The following is a 22233-nucleotide window of genomic DNA, read 5'->3' as shown; positions in this document are numbered from 1 at the left end:
GGTGGAGATAAACAGATAATATCGTGATGAGATGGTTGGGCATAGTAAAAGGTTTTTTTTTTTCTTTTCAGTATGGGGGAATATTTGAATGAAGCTATTAATGAACAATAAATAAATAGGAGCTGAAGATTAAAGAAAGAAGATGACTGTGGAGACAATTTACTGGAAAAGAGAGGAGAGGATGGGATGAAGGATACATGTAGAGACATTGACTTTGGCAAAGAAAAGGGCTACTTGATTGTCAGAGACTTTGGGAGTGGAGGAGAAAGTGGAGAATGATGTCAATGAGTTCTGAAATGAAGAAAATGGGCAATTCATGCCAACTGGCCTCATTTCTTTTCTCACTAAAATGAAGGGCAAGGTCTTCAGCCAAAAGAGAAGGGAGACAAGTTGGTGTGGAAGGTTTGCAGTGAGAAGGGAAAGTAGGAGGTGGAGAGTAACAGAGAAATAAGAGGAAAATCATACAGTAGGGAAGCCTGATCCCAATATATGACTGAAAAAGATGTGACAAGAGCTGTTATGAATGATGAATAAGCTATGTACTTTCCCCAGGGATATGCTTATAATGTCAATAGCCCAATGAGGAAGAGCCCTAGTGCCCTGCACAGATGTCCTCAGATGAACTGTTGGAAAGATGGGTTGCAAGAGTCTCACAGAATGGAAAAGCACAGATAAATGTAATTTAATTCAATTAAATAAGCACGTATTAATCAATCGATCAATCTGTATTTAGTAAGTGCCTACTGTGTGCCAGGCCCACTGACACCTGCTTTCCTCAGTATCAGGCACTATCCTAGTCTCTGGAAATCTAAAGACAAAAACAAAAGAGCTCCTGCCCTCAAGGAGCTTATAGTTATGTAATATGTAAGTAAGTAAGTTATATGATATGTACAAAGACAAGTAAATTTAAAGATATACAAGAAATAAATAAAAAATCATTTTAAGAGGAGCCACAATTAACTGAGTTTTTAGGAGGAATATCCACATCAGTGAGATCATAAATCCATTTGAACACATACAATGTGTTCTGCTTGTTGGACATCTGGAATGCAGATGTATGTGTCATTTATTAGTCACCAATAATATAGCAGTAGCTCAAATTTGCTCTCTAAAATGTAATCCTTTCTCCTAGTTCTTGGTTCTTTGGAGGCAAATAGAACAATTCCAATCCTCTTTCTATACAATACTCTTTCAAACACTCGAGGATAACTGTTGCATTTCTAAGTCTTTTTTTCCTCCAAATCAAAGAATTTATTTAAATCCAGGAGACCTCTATTAAGCACTTACTACATATATGTATGTGTGTGTGTGTGTGTGTGTGTATAAGCTGGATGTCACTTAAACCTGATTACTTCAGTTTCTTCATTATAAAATGAACTGGAGAAGGACATGACAAACCATTCCATTATCTTTTCCTTTTTGAAACCCTGACTTCTGTCTTAGAATTGATACTAAGCTTTGGTTCCAAGACAGAAGAACACTAAGGGCTAGGCATTTAGGATTAAGTGACTAGCCCAGGGTCACAAAACTAGAAAATGAACTACCTAACTGGCCCCCACTCCAGTATCTTTACCAAAAACCTCCAAATGGAGTCATGAAGAGTTGGAAGTGACTGAAATGACTGGACAACAATGTACACAAGGCATTGTACTAGGACTGGGGATGAGAAAACACAATGAAAAACATTCTCATCCTTCAAAGAGCTTGCATTCTACAAAGGGGAAGAAATGGAAAACACTGATGAAACAGATAGACAAATAGACCCAATCTCAGTTCTGTGTTAGACATGTTGGATGAGTTGTCTCAATTCATATAGTATATGCAGAAAGAGATGTTCAGCAGCTGACTGGTGATGGAGGATTAGAACACAGAAAAGAGATTAAATAAGTAGAATCTAAGATAAATCTTAATTAAGTAGATGAGAATCATCTATGTTTCAATAATATTTGAACCAAAAGTAATTCATATTATCAAAATGGAGTATATATAATGTTCTCTTGGTTCTGCTCATTTGACTCTTCATAATTTCATGTAGGTCTAAAAATAAATACAGTAACAGAAAAGGGGAAGAAGAGGGCCTAGGACAAAGCCTGGGAGAGACACCTACAGTTAAAAGTTGGGACATGATGATGATTCCAGTAAATGGAACTTTAAATGGCCAAAGAGATAGGGAAAAAACCAGGGGAGCAGCTTCTTAAAAGCTTTAGAAGGAGGAAAAATCTAAGAAGAGATTGTGATCATCAGTGTCCAAAGATACAGAGGTCAAGAACTGAGAAGATGCTAGACAACTAAGAGATAATTATTAAACATGAAAAGAGCAGCCAATTGGTAGGGTCAAAATATAGATTGTAGGGGATATGAAATTAGTGGCAGATGAATGGATAATTTTAGAGGCCTGAATAGGTGATGAGTCTCTCCAGGTCAATGAAACACTGAGCTGCATATGCTCTCTAAATGGAAGGGTATGAGGTAAGCATTCATTACCACTTGTCATTGAGAAATTAAAGCTGAACAAAATGTACCAAGCATATTTATTGAAGGATATGGTAAATGCAGACAGATCTAAGGATAGGTAACATGACTATTGCCATTTCCTCCTTTCCCCAAAAGGTCCTTCTGAATGAGGAGCACAGAACTTAAGTCCTGGTAGAATTCCTGGGCTTATTCCATCTCACAAGCACCAGTATCCACGCCAGGGCTTCAGGGTTGAATCTTGTAAGGAGTGCAATCAAGTAGAGGAAAAAGCCCTCACTTCTGCTATAGTTCATGGGTAAAATTTTTCGCTTGATCTGAGACTTAGAAGTTTTAAGGACACTAATTGTCTGGGATGCAGGTGGCTGAGCTCCCAGAGAGACTTTCTGAAGTGATGATTGATCATTTGGATAGCCTGACCTAGCTGCAAGTTCAGCCACTTTGGGAGACAAATAAAATCTCAGAGTGGGCAACCAGTCAAGAGGAAACTTCCATAACTATCCTGAGAATATCCTTGAAGAAGCTACTGTTACCTTTGGGTATATGAGCAGAAAAGGGAAGGAAGGAGACTAAGAAAGCCTGAACAATGAGACTTATTACAAAAATTATAGAGATTTCAATATGCAAACAAACAAAAAACAATTTAACTTTTAACAGATAAACTAAGAGATCACACAAGGTTAAAAAGAAAACTATTAACTTTTTTAAAAACTAATCCCTTCTATATTATAATCAGTATTACATATTCTTTCTAAGGGAGAAGAGTGGTATGGTCAAGGCAAGGCAATTTGAGTTAAGTGACTTGCCCAGGTTCACAAAGCTAGGAATTGTCTAAGGCCAGATTTGAACCTAGGAACTCCCATTTCTAGGCCTGGCTCACAATCCACTGAGCCACCCATTAACTTTTAACACATGAGCTGAGTTATATGTATATTTGATATACTTGGTATATGTGTGTGTATATTTATATACATAAAATATACACATACTTGGTAAACTTAGGATAGAAGCTACTCAGGGAGCTTCTATCCCACTGGGTGATATGTACAAAAACAAGTACATTTAAAGATATATAATAAATAGAAAATCATTTGTGGCAGAAACCATGAATAATTGGGTTGTTAGGAGGCACATATATCCACACTAGTAAGATAAAAAATCAAAGATCCATGCTTGTGGCACATTCCCAAAATTTGCCCTGGTGACTTTGGCTTACGACCAGAAATGAATGGGTCCAATCTCATGCAGGAACTTGATCCTCTATCACTTAGCCTTACTTTTTTCTACTGACAGAAATTAATATATCAAGGCTTCTTTAAATTGAAAGGTGGGTCACAGAAGTCACACAAGATATTGGCCAAGCAGTGACCATCCATGGCATGCTCTAGAAACTAAAATGTGAAAGGGAAGAGAGCTATAGGAATAGAGAAATTACTCGAAATTATGTGGTGTGTCCAGCAGTACCATTGCTGGGTCTTTTTCCCAAGGAGATCAGAAAAAAAGGAAAAAAAATCCTATATATTCCAAAATATTTATAGCAGCTCTCTTTGTGGCAGCAAAGAACTGGAGATTGAGGAAATGTCCTATCATTTGAGATATGGCTGAACAAATTGTGGAATATGATTGTGATGCAATATTACTACACCATAAAAAACAATGAGTAGGCAATTTTTTTAAACTTAGATCTACATGACACAATGAAAAGTGAAACAAGTAGAAACAAGAGAATATTACATGTAGTTACAGACTTAATATTTGGATAATAATTTGTGAATATTCACTTCCAGAGTATGAACCAAAAAATGGAAACACAAAAGATACAAAAGAAATTACTTCATGCAGAGAATACTGGGAGAGGTGTAGAGCAATGTTGGCATAGAAAACAGGACAAGAAGGAGTGATGCTGAGGACAGTTATATGGAAGAGGAAGGGACAATGGTACCCATATGACTGGAAAGGAGATGGAGAGGCAAGAAGTAGAGTTTCCATGTTAAGGATGCTGTAGGATTGGTGTTGTATGAAAGAGTGAGGTTGGCTAATCATAGAGTTTAAATAAAAGATCTCTAAGATCCCTGCTAGTTTAAATCCTATAATGCTATGACCAATCTTTTGTCTGAGAATGTTATTTGTTCATTGAAGGATAGGGAAGAAGAAGAAACAATGTTGTTGACATTTTTGAAAAATAATTTTTAGGGAGGGATATAATATGTATCATATAACTTGGGAAAAGTTATGTGGCAATTTGTTATTCAAACAAAAAATTTAAATAAATAAAATTTAAAAATTTAAAATAATTTTGTAATCTTTTCTTTTTATATAACCTAAATTTCCTCTTATATGCCTACCTCTATCTGCTACCAGAGAGCCTTATAGCAAAACGATCCCTTATAATGAAGATTTTATAAAAATAAAATGGAGGGAAAGCATCAAAACCAATCAATGCATCAGAAAAGGACAGGAAAGACAAGATAGGAAATGTTCCACACTCATGGACCATCCCCTATCACTTCTGTGAAGGAGTGGAGGGAGATGTCTTTTCCTATCTCTTCTTTGGGGCCTATGCTATCCTATGTAATCGTGTGATATCCATATTCTGTTAATGGGTAGTTATTCTTTCCATTACCATCTGGTGTTCTTAACCTTTTTTGTGTCATAGATTCCTTTGGCAGTTTGGTGGGAGCCTATGGACCTCTTCTCAGAATAATGTTTTTAAATATCCTTTTAAAAATACATTGAATTACAAAGTAAACCAATATGACAAAATGATGATTAAAACCTTTTTTAAATTCAGAGTCCATGTTAAGAAGCCCTAATTTACTTTGCTGTCATCACTATCTATTATTTTTTGGCTTTGCTTATGTTACTTTGCATTAGTTCATCTAAATCTCTATGCTTCTTTATATTCATCATATTTACCATTTCTTACAGTACCAATAGTACTCCCTTATATTCATGTGGATGACTTATTGGAAGCATGCCCACCTTTGACTCTCCTCTCTACTCCAGCCTGCCTCTTTTGGGTGGTGTTTGGGGGTTTTTTCCCATCAGTGGAAAATGGGAATTTCCATGAGAATCCTGTAGTTGAAAGAAACAAAGAGAAAGAAAGCTCCTAAAAATCATCACTTTGGAGAAAGTATTAATTCTGAAGGGCATAAAGTGATATTAAATTATGAAAAATTTGCAAATTATAAAGCCAACCCAATGAAACCCTTTCATCACAGACACTTTGCTGGGAAGAGTTGAGAAGCAATGAATTAGAACACGCCCTGTCTACTACAGGTTTTTCTCAGCAGGTCAGATATCATAAAATGCAAAAAGACAAATGGCCGCTGCCATCCATTTCTTTTTGAATGCACCATTAGACTGGTGCCTTTGAATGTATCATTAAGATTTACTGCAGATTCTCTAATGGCATGACAGTACTTGAGACAAATTCTGTCTAATATAGTTAGAATGTTACCATAGGCGGCACAAGGCAAAATTACTACGTTATGCTAGGAAGAAAAATGGATGTTCTCAGCTATGAAAATACCAGTGAGAATGAAGAATCTGTTCAAAATGTTTTTGCCTAATTTACTACTTTTATATTATAATGAAATTCACATGAATTTCACATTCATGGGCAATTTGGGGTAAAGCATCTTCCAAAGTGATTTTTTTTTAATGCGGAACAAAGATAACTGAGTTCAAGAACATGATCTTTTTTTCTTTGATGAAAAAGGAAAATTGCATGCTCTAGGAATGCAATTATCATTGAGAGCCAGTATTATGTCCCTGAGGAGCTGAACTAGGGGAATATTTGTCTGAGCAGTATACTTTCTGTTTGTCAAGTTGTGCGTGTGTGCATGTGTGTATGTGTGTGTGTGAGATAAAGGTAATGGAACTGGATTAAGAAAGGAAGCTTCAGAAATGTTATAAGTGAGAAAACCCTAGTAAAACAATGCCTAATAGTACCTCCAAGACTACTACTTCTCTCCTCAGTCCCATGGCTGACTTGCTCTCTCATTAGCCTGCCTTACTAGGATGTGATCTACCAAGTGTCATCAGCATCTTAAGGCACTTACTGTTCTGTCCACAAAAGTTGTTCTCCCATCAGGAAAAGTTCTTTAAAAGGTGTACCTAAGGGTTAAGATCTTTTGCCCTTAATTTAGATGAACTATTTAGATGACCGCTCTCTCCCGTCAATCATGAGGATCCGATGGCAGGACCGAATCACCCACCAGGAAGTCCTCGACAGAGCCAACTCCACCAGCATCGAAGTCATGGTCCTCAGAGCCCAGCTACGATGGTCTGGACACGTCATCCGCATGGACCCACAGCGAATACCAAGACAGGTATTCTATGGTGAACTGTCAGCTGGACTCAGGAAACAAGGCCGACCAAAGACAAGATTCAAGGATCAGCTAAAGTCCAACTTGAAGTGGGCTGGCATCACACCAAAGCAACTAGAACTCGCTGCCTCTGACAGAAGCAGCTGGCGAACCCACATTCACCATGCCGCCACCACCTTTGAAGATGAGCGATGTCAACGTCTTGCCGCTGCGCGTGAACGCCGACACCAGGCCACAACCGCACCTCCCGTAACAACTGGCGTCCCATGCCCCATGTGCCACAAACTCTGTGCCTCAGTCATTGGACTTCAAAGCCACATGAGGGTACATCAATAGATGATAATGCACAAAGACAATTGTCATTCTCGGACACCGAGAGACGACTACTATAGATGAACTAGAAAGGAAGCAAAGAATTGCAAACTTTTAAAGTTTATGAAACCGAACATATAAAAGTTAGAAGATGTGTTGGAGATGAACTCTCTCCTCTTTATTTAATGCTAGAAGAAAAGGAGATCCAGAAGTTTCTTATTCAAAGTCCATGATTTGTCAATGGTCACATAGCCAGAGCCAAACACAATATTTATCTCTTGCTATTTCTTGTGAATCTCTTTGTTAAAACATCAGAGTAGCAGTATGCATGGACCTTCAACATGATTTTGTTGTCTGGCATCTGGAAAGTTTTAGTAACACTAGTACTAAAAGCAGATGCCCTAGTACCTTTTCCAGTGGTCATGGAGCAAGAAGACTATGTTATAACCAAGAATCATTTTGACATCATCAGAAGCAGTGAAGATGCATGAGAACATTATTCATGGCTCTTTGATACTGCTATACAAATATCAGTCACTTTGTCTCCCTTTGCATTGCAATCAACTCAAGCTAAAAGTCTGGCCAATGAAATAAAATACCTAGTAATCTATCTCCCGAGACAAACACAGGAACTACATGAACACAACTACAAAACACTCTCCACACAACTAAAACTAGACTTGAGCAATTGGAAAAGCATTAACTGCTCATGGGTAGGATGAGTCAATATAATAAAAATGACCATCCTACCCAAACTTATTTATCTATTTAGTGCTATACCCATTGAACTTCCAAAAAAATTTTTTACTGATTTAGAAAAAAACCAAAACAAAGTTCATTTGGAAGAACAAAGGAGCAAGAATATCCAGGGAAATAATGAAAAAAATACAAAGGAAGGGGGCCTTGCAGTCCCAGATCTCAAACTATATTATAAAGCAGCGGTCATCAAAAGAATTTGGTACTGGCTAAGAGACAGAAAGGAGGATCAGTGGAATAGACTTGGGGTAAGTGACCTCAGCAAGACAGTATATGATAAACCCAAAGATCCCAGCTTTTGGGACAAAAATCCACTATTTGATAAAAATTGCTGGGAAAATTGGAAGGCAGTGTGGGAGAGATTAGGTTTGGATCAATACCTCACACCCTACACCAAAATAAATGCAGAATGGGTGAATGACTTGAACATAAAGAAGTAAACTATAAATACATTATTTGAACACAGAATAGTATGCATGTCAGACCTATGGGAAGGGAAAGATTTTAAAACCAAGCAAGACTAAGAGTCACAAAATGTAAAATAAATAATTCTGATTACGTCAAATAAAATGTTTTTGTACAAACAAAACCAATGTAGCCAAAATTATAAGGGAAGCAACAAATTAGGAAATAATCTTCATAACAAAAACCTCTGACAAAGATCTAATTACTCAAATTTACAAAGAGCTAAATCAATTGTACAAAAAATCAAGCCATTCTCCAATTGATAAATGGGCAAGGGACATGAATAGGCGATTTTCAGTCAAAGAAATCAAAACCATTAATAAGCACATGAAAAGGTGTTCTAAATCTCTTATAATCAGAGAGATGCAAATCAAAACAACTCTGAAGTATCACCTCACACCTAGCAGATTGGCTAACATGACAGCAAAGGAAAGTAATGAATTCTGGAGGGGATGTGGCAAAGTAGGGACATTAATTCATTGCTGGAGGGGTTGTGAATTGATCCAACCATTCTGGAGGGCAATTTGGAACTATGCCGAAAGGGCGATAAAAGACTGTCTGCCCTTTGATCCAGCTATAGCACTGCTGGGTTTGTACCCCAAAGAAATAATAAGGAAAAAGACTTGTACAAGAATATTCATAGCTGCACTCTTTGTGGTGGCCAAAAATTGGAAAATGAGGGGATGCCCTTCAATTGGGGAATGGCTGAACAAATTGTGGTATATGTCGGTGATGGAATACTATTGTGCCAAAAGGAATAATAAAGTGGAGAAATGCCATGTAAACTGGAAAAACCTCCAGGAAGTGATACAGAGCAAAAGGAGCAGAACCAGGAAAACATTGTACACAGAGGCTGATACACTGTGGTATAATCAAATGTAATGGACTTCTCCATTAGTGTCAATGCAATGTCCCTGAACAATCTGCAGGGACCTAGGAGAAAAAACACTATCCACAAGCAGAGGACAAACTGTGGGAGTGAAAACACCAAGGAAAAGCAACTGCTTGACTACAGGGGTGGAGGGGATATGACTGAGGAGAGACTCTAAATGAACACTCTAATGCAAATACCAACAACATGGAAATGGGTTCGAATCAAGAATACATGTGATACTCAGTGGAATTGTGCATCGGCTATGGGAGAGGTGGGGCCGGCGGTTTGGGGGAAGGAAAAGAAAATGATCTCTGTCTCCAATTAATAATGTTAGGAAATGACCAGGTAAAATAATGTTCAAAAAATAAATTAATTAATTAATGAAAGTCTGGTCAATGAGATAATCCCAAGAGTGTTGTTAATTTACTCATAAAAGATACAAAGGAAAATGGAGCATCTATGATGTTCCAGATGTTAGTCTGGATAGACCAATCATTTGATGAATCTCATTGGGATCTCTCGCTGCAGGACTCTGTGAAGGGAAAACAAATGTCCAATGTAGGAGTTAAACTACCATAGATGGAAGACAATAATTTTAAAATTATGTGAGTAGGAGCAATGGTGACATCTTGTGTCAGGTTAAAAAGCAACAGTATCTGAATTCCTTATGGATTTTGCAGGGAATACTTCAGCTGACCTGTCTACATCTCATCTCTATCTTCTGCTTAGTTTTCTGATTAAGTAATAAAACAAAAGCCTTCATTTCTAGGGAGCAATAATGATCCTAGCTGCTTCAGGGCACCGTGCTACAATGTTCATTCAAGCACAATACTCATTTTCCTGCTTTGGATCATTTCTTCTTGTGATTGCTTTAAGGAGCTCAGGAGGAGTCTCAAGCAATTTCTGCATCCATGAGGTATTTCATGTGATAAAGACCATGTGGTTGCCGTGTCTGGACCTTTAACAAAAATGGTAGCAGGTCTGGTATCAGGAGGACCTGGGTTCAAAGCTAGCCTTGAATATTTCCTTGCTATGTAACCTTGGGCAAGTCTAGCCCTCCTCACTCTTCTGTCTTAGAAACAATAGTTAGGAAAGATTCTAAGACAAAAGGTAAGGATTAAAACAAAAACCAAAAAACAAAGATGGTGGATATTCTAGCCACATCTCTCCACTCTGAAAGGCTATGTACAAGATAAGTCAAAGTGGTAGCTCCAAGAGACATAATAGAAATGCTCTGAACTTCAAGAGTTAAAGAAACTGGCTTCAGATTCCATCTTTCTTAGTGTTATCCTGTGCAAGGTATTTAACCTCAGGTTTTCTCATCTGTGGAGAAAGTGGGCTGGATTAGGGAATCTCAAAAGTCTCTTCCAACTCAAAACTTTGGCCCTGCAAAATTAATTTTAATACCTTCTTATACTCAAGAACATAAGTATGGTGCAGGGCAATGCTGAGATACCTATATCCAAAATAACTCCCCCAGTTCAGGTTGTCTCTGGAGACAATTGGACATCCAAAAGAATCCAGACTTCAGTGAAAATGTGAGATTGGACTGAGCATCCTGGATCCATATCATGGAACTAGTCTAGAACCAAACATGTTTGCCTTAGTCATCTAAGTGGTGCATTGGCTGGAGCACTGGGACTGGAGTCAGGATAGCCTGAGTTCAAATCTAGCCTCAGACACTTTCTAGCAATGAGCAAGTTATATAACCTTTTGCCTCAGTTTTCACAACTTTAAAATAAGGATTATGATAGCACCTACCTCTCAGGATTGTTGTGAGGATCAAATGAGATCATATTTGTAAAGCACTTTGCAAAAACCTTAAGTCCATAACATGTAAGGATGGGCTGAAGCAATTGGGGATGTTTAGTGCAAAGTTCAGAATTGGGGATCAAGCCTATTCTTTGTAATTTTGCAACATGCATTTCCAATTGTTATGTGTTAGTTGTTCTTTCCATTTACATCGAGGATTCTTAACCTTTTGGGTGTCATGGATACCTTTTAGCAGTTTGATAATGCCTATGGATCCCTTTAAATTAACAAAACAAGATACTCAAGATTACAAATGGTACCAATTATATTGAAATAATTATCTCTTCCCCTATTTTTTAAACCCTTACCTTCCAACTTAGAATCAATACTGTGTATTGATTCCAACGCAGAAGAGCACCAAGGGCTAGGTAATGTGGGTTAAGTGACTTGCCCAGAGTTATACAACTAGGAAGTGTCTTAGGCGAGATCTGAACCCAGGACCTCCCATCTCTGGGTATGGCTCTCAATCCAATGAGCCACCCAGCTGCCCCCACCTCTATTTTTTTAAAACAACAGAAATCAGACAAGGTAAAGCTAAGAATAAACCATATAATATAAAGAAAGAATGAGCCTTCCTACTAGGAACAAAATATCCCAGCTCTCCTGAGAGTAAGTTCTAGATCTTACCCAAGGGGAATTTACCCAGTCTCCAGTATAGAAATCTATAGCCATGAACTGAAAGGAGAGTCAAGTCAACAAGCATTTATTTAGCATATTCCAGACATTGTTCTAAGTGCTGGAGGTACAAAGAAAGGAAAAGAGGCAGGCCCTGATCTCAAGAAACTCAGAGTCAAACAAGGGAGACAACATGCAAACAACTATGTAAAATCAAGATATATAGAATAAATTGGACATAAGAGAGTCAGAAGGAAGGAACCAAGATTAAGGAGGTCTGGGAAGGGCTTCTTGAAAAAGGTAAGATTTAACTAAAAACTAACAGAAGCCAGGGAACCCACAAGGTAGAGATGAGGAGGGAGAGAATTCCAGGCATGAAGAGATAGCCTAGAAAATGCCCAGAGCCGAAAGATGGAGTGTCCTATTCAAGTAAGAGCAAGACCCCCTGTCACTGAACTCAGACTGTGGGGAGAAGAGGAAGGTATAAGAAGTCTGGAAGGAAAGGAAAGGGGTAGAGAACTTTAAAGGCCAAACAGTATTTTATAGGTGATGCTGGAGGTCAGAGTAAACCACTGCCATCTCCCAGCAAGCCAGGACTCAATTCAATGGTGGCCCTTTCAGCTTTCTAGCTACCTCATCCTATTCCTAGCCCACAAAGTGACCAGAAGGAGGACTCAGTTTCTTTTTCTCTAATCTGGGCTATTTAAAAAAAAAGAGAAAAAACAACTCTTACTTTCCATCTTAGAAGCATTACTATATATTGGTTCTATAGCAGAAAAGCAGTAAAGGTGAGCGGATGGGAGTTAAGTGGTTCACCCAGCTAGAAAATCTCTGAGGCCACATTGGAACCCAAGACCTGCCATCTCTAGGCATAAAAGCTATCTACTGAATGGCTTAGCTGCCCTTGGACAGGTCCCTATTGCTACACACATTCCTGGCCTCTGACGCTACTCCTTCCAAGTCAACATCTGGTTAAAGACCCTTTTAAACTTTAATCCTTTCTACCAAGTCCTTCACCTGAATACACAGCACCAAGGTCAATTTCTCTCAAGGAACCAAAGAGGCTCAATACTGGTCATTTGTTATTAGTCTTTCCTTTTTCCCTTGGCTGTGCGGGATGGTGTGACAGCTAATTTTCACTTTCCTTCATGCTCAGGATCAAAGGGAGAAAGGGGGCTTGATGCTAATCTCACAGCACATGCTGGCAGTTAAGGAAAGCCTGGAGAGAGAGGATGAGTGCTAGCACAGCACCAGAATCAGCCGGCTGGGTTGTCACCTCTATTCCCCACTTCAGTCAGTCAGTGCCAGGCAGGTGAAGAGTCAGGGACTGGGCAAGCCTGCCAGGACATCCAGGAAATATTTTACCCTTCTCTGCGTTAAGCTGATCAAAGGAGAGGGCGTTGGATTCCTTTCCAAAAGACCAATCAGATAATACAGACCTTGCTATTTTCTTATTGGGAACAGGTAGAAACACCTGTATCATATAATGTGCTGATGAGGGACTGTTAACATTGTCAGGGAGGCAGAACATTTAGGAAGTAGGGACAGAACGGTGCGGCTAATGGCCCTAATGAGAACTCAGAGGTGTCGAATGTTAGCCAAGGACACAAAAGAGATTAAAATTGTGTCCCAACTTTTCCATATCCCCTTCAACATTTATCATTTCCCTTTTTTATCAAGTTAGCCAGTCTGATACCTCCAGATTGAAAGAGATTTGGGAAATCTTTTTTAAAACAGATTAAAAAAATAAAAATTAGATACCATTCTACATTTTTTAATTTTTCAATTTATTTATTTTGGTTAATTAATTTAGAATATTTTTCCATGTTTACATGATTATGTTCTTTCCCTCCCCTCTCCCTCCCCTCTCCTGTAGCCTATGAGCAAATTCTACTGGGTTTTACATGAGACACTGCTATATTTTAAAGCTAGGTAGAGATATGGCCTAAAGGAATTTTGGGATATGGACTTGTAGTCTCCTTTTCTATTTGAGTTTGAGCTCTGCTTTAGCTCAGCATGTGGCTGCCTATTAACAAAAGCAAGGAGAAAGAGCAGCAAAGTGGCTCAGTGGATTGAGAAACAGACCTGGAGACAAGAGGTCCTGGGTTCCAATGTGTTCTCAGATACTTTTTAGCTGTGTGACAACTTCAGTTCTAGTTGGTAACAACTCTAAGACAGAAGGGTAAGGATTAGACAATTTGGGTCACACAACTAGGACATGTCTAAGGCCATATTTGAACCCAGGTCCTTCTGACTTCAGGCCTGGCTCTCTATCCATGGTGCCACCTAAGCTGCCCCTTCTGATAGCCTTTCAGAAAACAATCTCTCAACCATACTCCTTCTTCATGTTTTCTCTTCTCTAGAGTAGGCATCCTGTTCCTCCAGTTGGGCCTTATATGTCATGGCCCTGAGATCTTTCAACATCATAGGTACCCGCTTCTGGACTTGCTCCTAATGTCAACATCCTTCCTCAAACTGGCTACCTTTAGTGAAATATATTAAACCAAATGTAGGCTCACCAGGGCATTGTAACCTGAGAAAGGTTACACATCACTACACTAGCTCCCACATGGATTCTAGAATTAAATGGATGGTGGTTATCACTTCAATTTCATTCCCTAGAATCTTTAGCTTCCTTCATGGCTCAGTTAATGCATTACTTCCTATAGGAAGCCTGTAGTTGTCTGCATTCTCCGTACATATATAACATATGTCTTTTATTCCTTCAACGTGGCATATCATCTTCCACAAGTTCTCATTTCTGCACCTCTTTGAATCCTTCACTTCCTTCAAGACTTAGCTCATGTGTCATCATTTATAGGAAGCCTGCCTACTTCTTTGTTCTCTCGCTCACCTTAACTCAAATAATTATGTATATGCCTTCTTGTTTACATGTAGTATCTGCTCAGTAGAAAACAGAGCTCTGGAAGTGGAGGGGACAATTCTTTGTTTTGTCTTTGTATCTCCAGCACCGGACATAATGCTGTTGATCCTTCATTCTGAAGAGGACCAATGACCTCACAGGTGCTATCTTGACTTGCCAGTAGACTGGATTTCAGGAAGGCAGAATTGCATACGGTTTTCAGCCTCACTCTCTCTTCCAATCAAAGAAGTCCAGTGACAAGATGAAAATCAGTTATGACATGGATTGCTATCTACCTCTAAAAAAAAAATAAAGAACCATTGGAGTTGGATGGATGAGGATCAAAGCATCCTATCTTTCACATCAATGTAGTCATGGTTTTATTTGGGGGTTTGGGTTTTGTATGAGTGTGCTCTTATAAGAATGGTCAATATGGAAGTGTGTTTTGCATGATAATAAAAGAAGATAAAAGTCAGGACAACTGATGATGGCCCAGTGGATGCCTTGGTATCATCAATGTCTGACCAAGCTCTAGGCACTCATAGTGCCTGCTTCAGTCACCTTAATGGCCATCAGAACAAATTGTTCTCATCCAATCATTCCACCTGAGGGAGAGCTTGATATGCTTGGGGTAGACAGCACCATAACTGATCAACAGTTTGAGACTTGTCGGTTACCCTAGTAAACCTAGACTGGTTTACCCAGACAGTTTTACCAGGGTTTGGTCACTGTGCATACTATAGTTTCTTGAAGCCACAGATGAGATCTGGGTGGCAAATAGACACCAAAAGTGAATGAGCAGTCCTGAAAAAGGCAAACACTCACCCCAAAGTTGCTAGTCTTCTCTGAATACCCCATACATCCCAATTTTTGCATGCAAAATACAAAAAAAAATGATTGTTGAATTGGAAGGGAGAGTACACCAATACCTGAGTGGTGAGAGCCCTGGGCCCTTCCCTTTTCTCTTTTGACATACCTTTATAAGAGATCTAGGGAACTAGTGTCTAAAAAAAAATGTAATCTCCCTTCAGTCTAAATAAGAAAGACTTTGCCCACTGAGGTTGTAGATAAACACAGCATGACTTTTGCCCTCTCCACAGCATAAGACAAGTTCCATATTTTTTTTCTGTATCACAGTTTCAGAAAGTGTAAGATGAGAAAGAAGAAACAGATTTATTTCAGAGGAATAGTCTGCAGATTAAGTTCGACATTCTGAGTTTACCTGAAACGTCCAACTACTCCTCTCCCCTGTGTTTAACAACTCTATATTTTGACATGTTTGTGGATGCATCATTAAAGGATTATAAAAACAATCTGTCTTCTGGGATGTATAAAAGCTTAATGACTCCTTATCTTGTTGTTCAAGACCCTCTATAACCTAGCTCCAAAGTACCTTTCCTTTTTTTTAGTAATAAACTTTCATTTTTTTCCAGATTAAATTTTAATACAATTTTTCAACAAATGTTTTCTGATATTTTGCAATCCATGTTCTCTCTCTCCTTCCCACTCCTCCCCAAGAAGGAAGGCAATAAGATATAGACTGTACATATATTATCATATAATGCATATTTCCATGTTCATCGTGTTGAGAAAAAAGACACAGAGTACTTTCAGTAGAGAAAAATTCATGGAAGAAATAAAGAGATCACTGCAGTGTAATACAATAACCATATTTCAATTTGCATTAGGATTACATCTATTCCTTCTATGGTGGCAGATATCTTTTCTTAGTCATGCGTCTCTTGGAGATGTCCTGGATCCTTGCCTTGTTGAGAATATAGTGAAGTCATTCACAGTTGACCCCCTTGCTGCTACTGTATTCAGTATTACCCTTGTTCTGCTCACTTTGCTTTGCTTCACTTCATACACGTCTTTCCAGGTTTGGGGGGGGGGGGGGGTTGGAGAAATCTTGTTTGCCATTTCTTAGTATCTTTCTTTTTAAATTTTTTTTTATTCTCAAAAGATTAACTGCCATAATAAAGATGAATCAACCAAGTACATATAGGGTATATCTTTGAGGAGTAAAATTTTAACTATTTATTTATGTTTTATTCATTTTAATAAATACATGTTTTCAGTCTTTTCAAAAACGCCTATATGCTTGCTTAACAGATAGACATATGCTTAACTCCCACAACAAAAATGAAAAAATAAATCACATTAATTTCTGATGGAGTAAAATTTTAACTATTTACCTCTTTTGTTCATTTTACAGAGAAAATGCTGTTTTTCTCTCTCTCCAAGTCAGTCAATATACCTGCAGTGTTTGATTGCCTTTGTCACTGAACAACCGCCCATGCACACGCGCGCGCACACACACACACACACATGCACACACACACACGCGCGCGCGCACACACACACACACACACACACACACACACACACACACACAGGTATGCCCTTCTCATTTTGACTATCATCCTCTGCATCTGGCTGCATCCTTTCTTTTCTTCCTTGCATTCTTCACAATTATTAAGTCTTATGGCATGCTAACACATTAATATACCATAATTTATTCAGTCATTCCTCAAATCACTTCAGTGTAATACAATAAACATTTTACTATTTATGATTTTCAAAGCCTTCTTTCCACCAGGGAGAAATATGCATTTTAGATAAGATGTGGTCCATGTCTTTAAAAAAGTCACAGTCTCACATGTAAAACCCGATGAAATTGCTCGAGGGAGGTGGGAGAAGGGGAGGAAAAGAACATGAATCAGGTAACCATGGAAAAATAGTCTAAATTAACTCATTAAATAAATAAACTTAATTTTAAAAAATTTACAATCTACATAACTAGCAAGAGATGATGTCAGTAAATTGACAAAATATACAAAAATTACATGACAAATGCACGGATCAGTGCGAGGTTATAAATGAAGTACTTCAGAGGGTATGAGAAGAAAAGTTTTATTAACTAGGAAAACCAGGAAAGGTTTCTTGGAGCAAATGGCACTTCATCTGGGCTTTGTAGAATGCATCTTGCTCCCATGCTTTTTAGCATGATGATATTGGAAGGCTTCAGTTAGGACAATGGACCTGGATGGTATAGCAGCACCATGCCAGGAATCTAAATGGCTTCCATTTGAATTGTCTTAGGAAGATTCTGAAGATCACCTGACAAGATCAGGTACTGGACACTGAGGCCCTTTCTCTTAGCTGAATTGACAAGCATTTAAATTCCAGAAAGCACAGTTCTGATGGGCTGACCACATTGTTCCAATGCCAAACACATCTGCCTAAAAGACTACCTTATGGAGAACCCACACAAGGCAAGGGCTCACACAGGTCAGAAGAAGTAAAACCAGGATACTCTAAAAGTTTCTCTGAAGAACTTTGGAATCAATTGTAAGACATGGGAGACGCTGGCACAGGACCATCCAGCATGGCATGCCCACATAGAAGAAGTCGCTGTGCTCTATGAGCAAAGCAGAATTGTAATAGCTCAAAAGGAATGTGAGATCTGCAAGGTTAGAGGCATGTCCTTCTTAGATGTTCATATAGGGGTTTTGTGCTCAATCTGTGCTAGAGTCATCCAAGCTCAGAATCATCTGATTGGCCAGAGTTGGACACATGTCACACCAACCTCAACATAGTGATGTCTTTTGGGTCCTCTTTGAGTACAAAGGACAACAGCCAATCACCAAAATGCAAAGAAATACAACCTATGAAGAAAGGGAAGAAGGCAGGAGAAACGTATACAACAGCCTAAACAAATGTAATGAACAAATAACATTTCAACAAATAAATACTATTTATGGAGCTTAATGGAAGTTTTCATTTACCTAGTTGTTCCAACCTAAGTAAGTAGAAAAATGAAAAGACAAAAGGGGCAAAATAGAGGAAAAAGGAAAACCCAAACTTTTTTTCTCAGAAATTGTAATAAACTGGGGCTCTCTTCCTACAGGGAGATTAAGGACTTAAAGTTAAAAAAGAAGTCATTAAATGAGAAATCAAATTGTCCAGGTTCTGTTGATAGTTTCAGGCTTTCTATTATATTGTCCATATTTGCCTACTTTTTCATTATTTCCTTTCATGCTCTTAAAATATCCTCTAATTCTAGCTTCAAGTTCCCTACTTTTTTTAAACCTCTTCAATCTCTTTTTTATTTCCTTTCATAATTTTCTTGCTACAGTTAATTCATACTTAAATTCTGTAAAGGTGTCAGTTATCTATTTGAGAGCCTCCCTTAGGGATCTCTCTTCCCATCTATTTTGCTTTGCTTTATTCATTTTCATTTTTAGTAAGTTTTATTTTTCTCATGGGGTTTCTTAACTGTTCTTCTCTTTGGCATTTCCGTTTTTATGTTTAATGGGCATGAAAGAGCCTTGCTACCTACCTCACCATCTCTTACTTTAACATTTCCTGCAACCTTCCTATGTCAACAGTAATTTGCACTAGTTCCCTGAATGTATTCTACATACACTCAAATATTCTACATTCACAAAAGAATTCATTGTTCTTTCTTCTGAACCTTCTCACTTTTTCTTCTTGCTTTTGCTCAGTGTACCCCATGACTGAAATGGAGTCTTCTCCTTTAGACATACACCTCATTCTTCTTCCTCAAGCAAAAATTGTCTTTCTCCCCTTATATTTCTCAGAAAATTTTGCCTATTACCTGTCTCCTTTGCACTTCTTACATTCCACTTTGTATTGTAAACACTCTTGTTATGTCTTGCTCCTAAATTACTATTAATATATTATAATAAAATATACTATTAATACAGATAGATTAGATCATATGTAAGTAAGCTGTCTTTTTATTTTTATACTAAAGGCCTCCTCAAATACCCCCTTTTTTTTAACCCTTACCTTCTGTCTTAGAAATTATACTATGTATTGGTTCCAAGGCAGAAGAGCAGGAAGGGCTGGGCAATGGGGGTTAACATGACTTGTCTAGGATCACACAGCTAGGAAGTACCTGAGGTCAGATTTGAACTTGGGACCTCCTGTCTCTAGGCTTGAGCCACCCAGCTGCCCCATCAAATACCTTTTAAGGAAAAGACTTTTCATTAGACTCTAATGGGATATTTGTATGCACTATCTCCCACATCTGGAATGTATTTCATCCTCATTTCTGCCTCTTAGAATCCTTAGTTTCCTTCAAAGTTCTACTTAGATGCCACTTCCCATAAGATGCCTTTCCTGAACACCTACCTAGTTATTAGTGCTTTCTGCCTTCTCAACATATCAAGTATTTACTTATATGTTGATTCCACAAATAGAATACCAATTTCTTGTGGGTAGAGACTATTGGGGGGGGTATACTTTGTTGCTGCCCCTTATACCTCCAGGCTAGCATAACTAGGACTAAATATGTTGATTTGAATTGAATTTTATAATACAGAAAGACACCCAACAACAACGCTATCTCAAAAGCTTCCCTCGGGTGTTAAAATTGTGTCTTGTCCAGTCTTCCTGATCTACCTTTCTAATTAAGATGTAAGTCAGGATAAAGTACCATGATCATGAAGTAAGATTTCAAAGAAGAACCTAGAAGTCTCCTAGAAACTGTCTCAAAGATCAAAGGAGCACAATTTGCAAACTATCACTTATTAACTAAAAATCGCTTGTTAAATCACAGGAATTCCTCTAGACCTTGCTGTCAGATCTAGAGATCTGCAGTAAGACCATCAGAACAGCAAATGGTGCTGATAACTTTGAGATGATGCAGATGAATTCATGAAACAACCTCTGAGGTGGCACCGATAAGTTATTCTGTCCCTAGCAAAATCCTCTAAAAAGAGACCCCAAACTCCTGCTCCCTAGCACTCCTCCCCTGTCTGGGTCCCTGCTGCTAAGTACTCCCATCTCTAATCCATCATTGCATAAATTACTTTTCCCCACACCACCTGTCTTCCTCCATCACTCTATTTCCATGTGGTCTGCCTCTGTCTCTTCTTCCCAGCTCCCTCCATCTATCTCCATCCTTTCCCTGTCTTGCCTCTGTATCCTCTGTGCCTTATTAAAGTGTGAATGAAGCATTACTCTCTGTTGTCATCATGGTCTTTCCCAGGGAGGGTCCAAAGAACCAGGGATGCCTGACCTCAGGTTATAATTCCATAAACTAATTAGCAGTTCAGTTGGCATAGCCAACAGAGTGCTCCATGGGAAACATCACTGGCTGGCTAATTAGCCAGGAGAGCCAAACTATTTGGAATTTCAGTCAATGGGTGTGGCATGGCTAACAATTCCATTCTTTCCTCTGCATCTATCCAGAGGTATCTTGCCCACTTCTTGCACTGTCTGCTTTACTACTTCCTTCTGGAAACATGCTCATACCTGAAAGCACCAGGACTTGCATTCGGAACCAAGGGTAAACATTTGGGCCCTCACAAATGAAGTCTATGTAAAGAGTTAAGAGTTCTTCTAAGGCAATAGGTCCCTCATGTTTTTGTCTGTTCTCCCCTCCTCCCTCCTTTTTATTTCCTGGGCAAAGAGACATGGTACTAGCTCCTTCTCCCTCTATCTTTTTCAGGACACAGGTTTTCTTTCCCTCGTGTACTATCCTTTTCTCCTTTTCTGTCCTAAGAAATTCCTTCCCTTGCCAGATGAAGAGCCACTGAAAGGGCTCAAGGCAGGAATGCTTCCTGCCCACTCTCCTTTCTCCTGCTCAATTTCCCCACCTGGACTAGTCAAAGAAATCCTACCCCTGTCCCACAGCTATGTCTACCCCATCCCTTCTACCCCCTCATCTTCTTCCAATGGACTTTCAGACTGGCAAAGTGGGCCGGGTTGTATTTTTGCAATGCAGGTCCCTGCATAAAAAGGGCAGAGTTCATGCATCTTGGGTACCAGGCTGTTTTTCCACTAAGGCGGTTAGGAGAAAGAAGACATCTCCTTCTTTCCCACAAAAGCACAGATACAGATGAACTGCCAGCTCTGCTTATGAAGGCTTTGTTTGTTCAAGGGCTGCAATGGGAATAACCTCTGCATGTGCCCCATGGATGTTTTCCATGGAACACTCTGTTGGCAAGCCAGGCCTGAGAGAGGTAGTTTGGGGAATTGCTGCCTGCAGGTCCTTTAGGGAATTGGGTAACTGTCATTAAAAACATCATCCCCTGCTACCACTTCCTCTCTCTTTGAAAGATCCCAACCCAAGGTTTGCCCCAGAAAAATGGGGAAGGAATCTTTTGTTTCCCTGCCTAATAGGGACCCTTGAGGAATCCACACCGCATTGGATATGTCAGGATGCAAGGAAAATGTGCTGACATCTCTGAACCATTGCTTGTCACAATGATAGGACACTAGGAGAATCTCTGAACAGGTCAGTTGAAGAGCATCCTTAGCTCCAATCCCACCACTTCCTTCCAGGTAGACAGAGCTAAGGAAATAAATGAAGAAGACCTAAGAGGTAAGGAACTCACCCTCCAGATGCAAGACAAGAAAAGGGGACTGCAAGTTGGAAGGTGAAGGTATGGAGTTACATGAAGTTAGACCCTTGTCTCTGCTAGAAATACAAAGCATTCTTAAGGATTTGCAACAACCAGGTGAAAAAATTGCAGCACAGATGCATAGCTTGTGAAGTCATCCCTTGACATCTGAGGTTTTGTTATTTGAGGGTTGGCTATTCATAATTAAATGGAAATTTTTTTTAAAACCTTTACCTTCCATCTTAGAATCAATGAGGCAGAAGAATGGTAAGGGCTAGGTAATGGGGGGATGAGTGACTTGCCCAGGGTCATACAGCTAGGATATATCTAAGAGCAAATTTAAACGTAGGACATCTT

The sequence above is a fragment of the Monodelphis domestica genome, chromosome 8 (assembly GCF_027887165.1).
Source record: "Monodelphis domestica isolate mMonDom1 chromosome 8, mMonDom1.pri, whole genome shotgun sequence".
NCBI lineage: Eukaryota > Metazoa > Chordata > Mammalia > Didelphimorphia > Didelphidae > Monodelphis > Monodelphis domestica.
This window is presented reverse-complemented; position numbering follows the sequence as displayed.